At 40.4% G+C, this 8,047-nt stretch overlaps 2 pseudogenes; one reads left to right on the forward strand and one right to left on the reverse strand.

The window, feature by feature from the left end:
- Positions 1 to 5,695: 5,695 nt before the first annotated feature.
- On the reverse strand, positions 5,696 to 5,814 carry LOC134943937 (5S ribosomal RNA; annotated as a pseudogene).
- Positions 5,815 to 6,742: 928 nt separating this feature from the next.
- LOC134943944 (5S ribosomal RNA) lies at positions 6,743 to 6,861 on the forward strand (annotated as a pseudogene).
- The last annotated feature ends 1,186 nt before the right edge of the window (positions 6,862 to 8,047 follow it).

Below are 8,047 nucleotides of genomic sequence, written 5' to 3' on the forward strand. Positions count from 1 at the left end.
CATTTAGTGTGTCCGCTATGTCATTATCATTTTTGCTTAAGACTCCCAACTTGTCTTTTAAAGGGCCTATACTCTCCTTCTTTAATCTCTGGCTGTTAATGTATTTAAATATTTTTTTGGGATTCGCTTTGCTTTCCTTTGCTACTAGTTTTTCAGTTTCTACTTTATCCGCTCTTATTTCCTTTTTGCATATTTTGTTACATTCCTTATATTGCTGAAATGACTCTGCTTCCCCGTCAGATTTGTATTTTTTAAATGCTCTCCTTTGCTTGCCCATAAGTTCCTTTATCTTTTTGTTAAGCCACATCGGTTTATGATTTTTATTTATTTTTTTGCTGCTCGTAGGAATAAATTTGAGTGTATTTTTAGCTAGCAGGAATTTTAGTACCTCCCATTTCTCCATAGTATTTTTTACTAAAAATAAACCTTCCCATTCAATATCCCTGAAAAATACCCTTATCTTTTCAAAATTCGCTTTGCTAAAGTTTAGAGTCCTAGTTGAGCCAGTATAGGGCTGTTTATGAAAACTGATATTGAATGTGACCATATTGTGGTCGCTGTTTCCTATGGGTTCCCCTACTATAATACTTGATACCAAATCCCCATTGTTTGTTAATACCAAGTCTAAGATTGCATTGTACCTAGTTGGTTCCTCAATTAGTTGAACTAAGTAGTTATCATTAAGTGTGTTTAAAAACATATTGCCCCAAGCAATATCACATGAATCGTTTTTCCAGTTTATCTCTGGATAGTTAAAATCTCCCATCACTACTATATCTCCTACTCCTGCTGCTCTTTCAATTTGCTTTAGTAACAATTCCTCATCAGATACGTTGATACCAGGCGGCCTATAGCATAAACCCAATACTAACTTTTTTATTCCTTTTTCCCCGGATGCAATTTCTACCCATAATGTCTCAACAGTGTCTACTGTCCCCTCCTGAATATCTTCCCGTATATCAGGTTTTAAAAACGGCTTTACGTAAAGACACCCCTCCACCCTTTTTATTTAGTCTGTCTCTCCTAAACAGTGTATAGCCCTCTAGATTGACTGTCCAATCATGAGATTCGTCCCATCAAGTTTCAGTAATGCCTATAATATCATACTGTTTGCTTGCTGCAAGTATTTCTAGTTCGCCCTTTTTACCAGTAATGCTTCTAGCGTTTACATACATACAACTAAGATAAGTATTTTCCCTTGCGTTAGGGACATCTTTCACTTTATGTAGCAATGATGACCTGTAATCATCATTGGTTAGTGCTTTGGTAAAATCTCTTTTAGTACCCATGTTAGTAACCTTACCGCCTGCTCTTACCCTCCCCCCAACTTCTCCCCCATTTTGTTTACTACCGCCATCCCCACTAGTCTCACTGCATGACCCGTAGTTTCTAGCTAAACCCTCCCCCCAGGCTCCTAGTTTAAAATCTCCTCCAATCTTCTAACCATCCTTCCCCCCAGCACCGCTGCCCCCTCCTCAGTCAGGTGCAATCCGTCATGACAAAAGAGATGGCGCCTGACTGAGAAGTCCGCCCAGTGTTCCAGGAACACAAACCCCTCTTTCCTGCACCGATCCCTAAGCCACATATTTACCTCCCTAATCTCCCTCTGCCTCCCTGGACTAGCGCATGGCACGGGTAATATTTCGGAGAATATTACCTTAGATGTCCTTGCCTTAAGTTTCTTTCCTAAGTCCCTATAGTCTTTCTTAAGGACATCCCACCTTCCGCTAACTTTGTCATTGGTGCCAATGTGCACCAAGACCGCCGGGTCTTTCCCAGTCCCTCCCAACAATCTATCTACCCGGTCCGCGATGTGCCATACCTGAGCACCCGGGAGACAACAGACTGTACGGCGATCGCGGTCCCGGTAGCAGATTGCCCTATCTGCCTTCCTGATGATAGAATCCCCTACCACCACCATCTGACTAGGTACCTCACTATCTTTTATCCCAACTGCGCCAGAGGGACCGCTCCTCTGGATGCTAGAGGTAGCAGTCTCCTCCGGCACCGTCATTTCTTCACTATCATCCTCCGATTCCTCATCCAGTCGAGCAAATTTGTTCGGGTTTGATAGTTTGGAGATGTCGAGCCTCCGCCTCTTTTTCTTCCTTCTAACTGTGACCCAGCTGGCTACCTGATCATCATCCTCTTCTACCAGTGACCCCTCCCGCAACTCCTCCACCGTTCTGTCTAAACTTCGCTCGAGATTGTGAATCTCCCTCAGTCGCGTAACGGTTTGCTCTAGATCAGTTACCTGGGCTTCCAGGGCAACTGTTCGCATACACCTCGTGCAGATGTAATCACACTGGGCCGGTAGCTCAAGGTGTGCATACATCTTGCACGACATGCACTGAGCGAGGTCCCCAATCACAGCCCCTCCCATATTGTTTGTAAGGTCTAACTCCCTGTTACTTTCAAAGAAAAGAAGCAAAAAGAAAAAGTAGAAGACAAACAATCTCACTTATACAATAATTAAGGTGGCTTATACTTATCTATCTTTGTGCGGTTCTTGGTCCTTCACTTTTATGCAGCCGTAGTACTCTCTCCTGCGACACTGATACTCCACTTAGCAGTTGCAGTTGTTCCAGCTCACTGCACCTCCTTCTCACTCGGCTTACAGCTCCTGCTAAAATAAAAAAATGCCCCTCACCCACGCACAATCACAGCCCCTCTGCTACTCCAAGTAAGAGACCCTCTCACTCACTCACAAGGTCAGCCCTTTCCAGCCTCACCAGAAGTTTAATGGTACTGCAAATATGTGTGTTCCTGATTGTGTATTATAAAACTCACCTTTTTCTGTATTCTAACTCACCTTTTGCTGTTACTAACTCACACTTACAAATCCAAGCAGCATTTTAAAATACAAGCCCTTACAATGAGCAAGCTCCAATGAGTCTAAACACTGATTATATAGGCTCAGCCAGCTGCTTTAGTCAGCCCCTCCTCCTCCTGATTACTCATACCTGATTCAACTCCCTCCCCATGGCTTTCTCCTCACACTTTTTTTTCCCTCCCAAAAAAAACCCCAGTACAGATACAAACAAAAAAAAACCCCAGTATAGATACAAACAATCAGATTCAGATTAACTTTCTCTCACAATATTACTATCTCTATATGGATAGATAGAGAATAATCAGAACTCATCTTTTGCTGTTACCAACTCACACTTACAAATCCAAGCAGCACTTTAAAATACAAGCCCTTACAATGAGCAAGCTCCAATGAGTCTAAACACTGATTATATAGGCTCAGCCAGCTTCTTTAGTCAGCCCCTCCTCCTCCTGATTACTCACACCTGATTCAACTCCCTCCCCATGGCTTTCTCCTCACACTTTTTTTCCCCTCCAAAAAAAACCCCCCAGTACAGATACAAACAAAAAAAAAAACCCAGTATAGCTACAAACAATCAGATTCAGATTAACTTTCTCTCACAATATTACTATCTCTATATGGATAGACAGAGAATAATCAGAACTCACCTTTTGCTGTTACCAACTCACACTTACAAATCCAAGCAGCACTTTAACATACAAGCCCTTACAATGAGCCAACATGGTGTTGTTACATGCAGCATGTAACAAAACACTGCACCATCATACAGAGTCTCATACAGGGTGCATGGCGGTGCAATATATCATTACAAAGTGTCGCTGGGTCACACCTTTGTCATGTGTGTATCCAGCTTTAGATTTAAGTGTAAGGTGTTGACAAAAACTATATAATGTTCAGTCTGAGTCTCCCATATCCAAAATGCTTGTGTCCAGAAGTAGTTTGGATATTGTATTTCTCCTTATTTTGGAATATTTGCATATCATAATGAGATACAGTATCTTGGCGATGGGACCCAAGTCTAAACACAGAATTCATTTATGTTTCATATACACCATAAAAATATAGCCCGAATGTCATTTTATACAGCATTTTTCATATTCTCTTGTCAGGATTCGGCAGCTGCTTCTCTTCGGTTACTTGTAACAAGGGTGACTCTTCTACGGTAGGGAACCTGGCGTTCCTGCAGCTCCCTGGCTGCTTCACATTTTTCCAGAGTTCAGGTATGATTTGGGTCGAACTTGACCACAGGGGTACAGGGGAAACCCCGGTGGACCCCATTGCCTTAGGGCCCACCTCATTCTCTAGTGACCAGGATCCAGACTGTGCATTTAAATTATACATTATACATGTTTCATTATACTACACTGGAATATGGTGTATTTTCTACTGAGCATTGCTGTTATTAAACTGGTACATTATCATATATGGACTAAATTTATCAAGGGGCCTAGACTATGCACTCTGTAATAAGGACATACACCGACAGGAGGATGACCACACCTCTAAGCATGTGCCCCTACCACTGCATTCCCTTGTAGGCCCTTCATGCTCCAGGCCGACACTGGGTCTGTTCTGTTCCCAACATTTTTCCTTCCAGCTCTGTGTACTGGGTGCAGCCATCTTGGGTCAGTCAGCTGACCACTCAACCACCAATGATGCAACAGGATTCAGTCATGTAAATCAGTTCTCCAATCGAAGTGCAGCAAGGGGTATCAAAGTCTGTCCAGGTGCACTAGCAAACTGCCAGAGCAATGTTGCTATATCGGTACTTACCTCAGCTGATTTTCCTGAACATCATTCTGATTCAGAGTTGCTATTGCTTGTCCATTTCCTGTCTGAGTCTCAAGCACTACTGGTCCCAGCCAGCCACCAGCATCACCATCTTGTCTGGTCTGTAGCACTACTGGTCCATTAATAAAGGGTGAGGGGGAAGGGAAATCTTCTGCACTAGTCAAAGGTTAATTTAAATTATTTTTAATATGATATATACCCAATTAATACTTAAATTGTAATTTTTAATTTTTAATTCTTAAATCGCAGTCATATGTTGGGGGTGCTGCCATAGACAATAAAGTTGAGGACAAAAAAGAGGATAGAGAAGACTGTCTCTTGGTTGGCGCACAAAGAAAAAGATAAATTAATTAATCTAAAATGTAACTTTTAATAAAGGTCAATTAAAATGATGTGAAATATATATGGAGAAAATATTTAATAATAAAAGATACTGTATCTATTAAAAATTGTTGTATTCACTGTGTATTATTTATTATATTCCCATTTATGGTGGTGTGTTATTGTTTACAGGACCTGGGCCATTTATACCACTATTCCCAATACGGTTATATAAATAAGGATCCAGTATAAAGTTAGATTTAAGGATGCCGCACAGGACTGGGTGGTTTATGTTTAAAATTTATTTGCAAGAGGTTTCCAAGATAACCGACCCATCAGAAAAATTCTGAAAATGTATCACCATCTACCAATAGAAATATTTTTTTGTGTAGATATAAACAGTGATTGTCGATGGTGCTCCCATAGGTCCAATGCATATGTAGTAAAGGGGAAAGAAAAAGAGAAAAAGGGGACCTTTGTCGGGAGCACTCCCACTTGGAAACGATAATGATTTGAGTAATGAACAATGATATGAAAAGTGAAGTAATTAAAATGTAACCTTTAATTTTATTATATTAAAATATTGGTACACCAGTTATATTATTTCACTATTTAGGGGCTAATCAATGTGAGCCACCTGGTAAAGCTAAATTGTAAAGATATTGATGAAAATACAGGGCATTATTTAGCAGGCCCAGGGTACTTGGATCTATGGAATAGGTACTATAACCAAATTAGTGCCGTCAAAAGAACCTACAACACCTGGTATTCCTTAGTGGTCCACCACCTAAGTACTGACCAGGCCCAACACCGTATTGCTTCCAAGATCAGACGAGATTGGGCATGCGCGGTGTGGTATGGTAGTAGATCAGCATTGATATGGCGATTTCTACCACTAATATATAGATGGTAGAGGGTTATTGGTAAGTACCTTGTTACCAAATTAACCGAGTAATCTCTAAAGAGACAATATATGTTTAACCATCATTGCACCAAAATGTATCCCAAATCTGTAGGTTTACGTGGGTTTAAATCATGTGGTTAATGATTTCTCGGCCCGCAGGGAATGCCTGTATGTTTCATGATGTGCTGTGCAGCACCTATGAAAATTGGGTTTGCGCTGCGAATAAGGCAGATATAGACCACTGTTCTACTGATAACATGCCACAGTATTTGTATATGATCCAAAGAGAAATCGTCTCTATTTGTTAATTGGATCACCCTGTTAAAGGGAAAAACAAAGGTTATTGTGAAGTTGTAAGCTCAAAGGTTATAAATACACCTCCTATTATGCTATGATCGAAAATGCAGGACAAGCTAATCTGTGAAACGTACGTTTCACAGATTAGCTTGTCCTGCATTTTCGATCATAGCATAATAGGAGGTGTATTTATAACCTTTGAGCTTACAACTTCACAATAACCTTTGTTTTTCCCTTTAACAGGGTGATCCAATTAACAAATAGAGACGATTTCTCTTTGGATCATATACAAATACTGTGGCATGTTATCAGTAGAACAGTGGTCTATATCTGCCTTATTCGCAGCGCAAACCCAATTTTCATAGGTGCTGCACAGCACATCATGAAACATACAGGCATTCCCTGCGGGCCGAGAAATCATTAACCACATGATTTAAACCCACGTATACCTACAGATTTGGGATACATTTTGGTGCAATGATGGTTAAACATATATTGTCTCTTTAGAGATTACTCGGTTAATTTGGTAACAAGGTACTTACCAATAACCCTCTACCATCTATATATTAGTGGTAGAAATCGCCATATCAATGCTGATCTACTACCATACCACACCGCGCATGCCCAATCTCGTCTGATCTTGGAAGCAATACGGTGTTGGGCCTGGTCAGTACTTAGGTGGTGGACCACTAAGGAATACCAGGTGTTGTAGGTTCTTTTGACGGCACTAATTTGGTTATAGTACCTATTCCATAGATCCAAGTACCCTGGGCCTGCTAAATAATGCCCTGTATTTTCATCAATATCTTTACAATTTAGCTTTACCAGGTGGCTCACATTGATTAGCCCCTAAATAGTGAAATAATATAACTGGTGTACCAATATTTTAATATAATAAAATTAAAGGTTACATTTTAATTACTTCACTTTTCATATCATTGTTCATTACTCAAATCATTATCGTTTCCAAGTGGGAGTGCTCCCGACAAAGGTCCCCTTTTTTTCTTTTTCTTTCCCCTTTACTATAAATAAGGATCCGCCAGATCAATACAATTCTTGATGGCCTTGGGATTCTATACGTCTGAGAAGAGATAATTCATTTATTGAGAGGAATCACATTATAATGTGTTGAGCCATACACTGTTGCGGCTCTATTCACTGATGCCGCAACACTGTAGCTGGTTGTGTAGAATTGATCCTTTCAAAAGCTCCTATACACGTTGCTATGACAGTTCATTTACTCCTTTTCACTCGGCTTACAGCTCCTGCTAAAATAAAAAAATGCCCCTCACCCACGCACAATCACAGCCCCTCTGCTACTCCAAGTAAGAGACCCTCTCACTCACTCACAAGGTCAGCCCTTTCCAGCCTCACCAGAAGTTTAATGGTACTGCAAATATGTGTGTTCCTGATTGTGTATTATAAAACTCACCTTTTTCTGTATTCTAACTCACCTTTTGCTGTTACTAACTCACACTTACAAATCCAAGTAGCACTTTAAAATACAAGCCCTTACAATGAGCAAGCTCCAATGAGTCTAAACACTGATTATATAGGCTCAGCCAGCTGCTTTAGTCAGCCCCTCCTCCTGCTGATTACTCATACCTGATTCAACTCCTATTTATAGCAAAATTCACATGAGGATTTAATAATGCAAATGAAGATAACGTGCTATATATAGATGAGACACATGAGAATGAATTGTATATGTGTAAATCAGTAGCTATCAGTGAATACCTTCACGATTAACTCCCGCAATCCTATTAAGTTGACTAGCTATGTGCTAAAGTGATCTGTCTGCACTTAGTAGTCATCTTGCTAAAATCAGTGTGGTAGCAGCACCTGATCCTGTGCCTTGGAAAGTGTTTAGATCAGGATCCAATTACGGAGCAAACTATATC

The sequence above is a fragment of the Pseudophryne corroboree genome, chromosome 1 (assembly GCF_028390025.1).
Source record: "Pseudophryne corroboree isolate aPseCor3 chromosome 1, aPseCor3.hap2, whole genome shotgun sequence".
In the NCBI taxonomy this organism is placed as follows: domain Eukaryota; kingdom Metazoa; phylum Chordata; class Amphibia; order Anura; family Myobatrachidae; genus Pseudophryne; species Pseudophryne corroboree.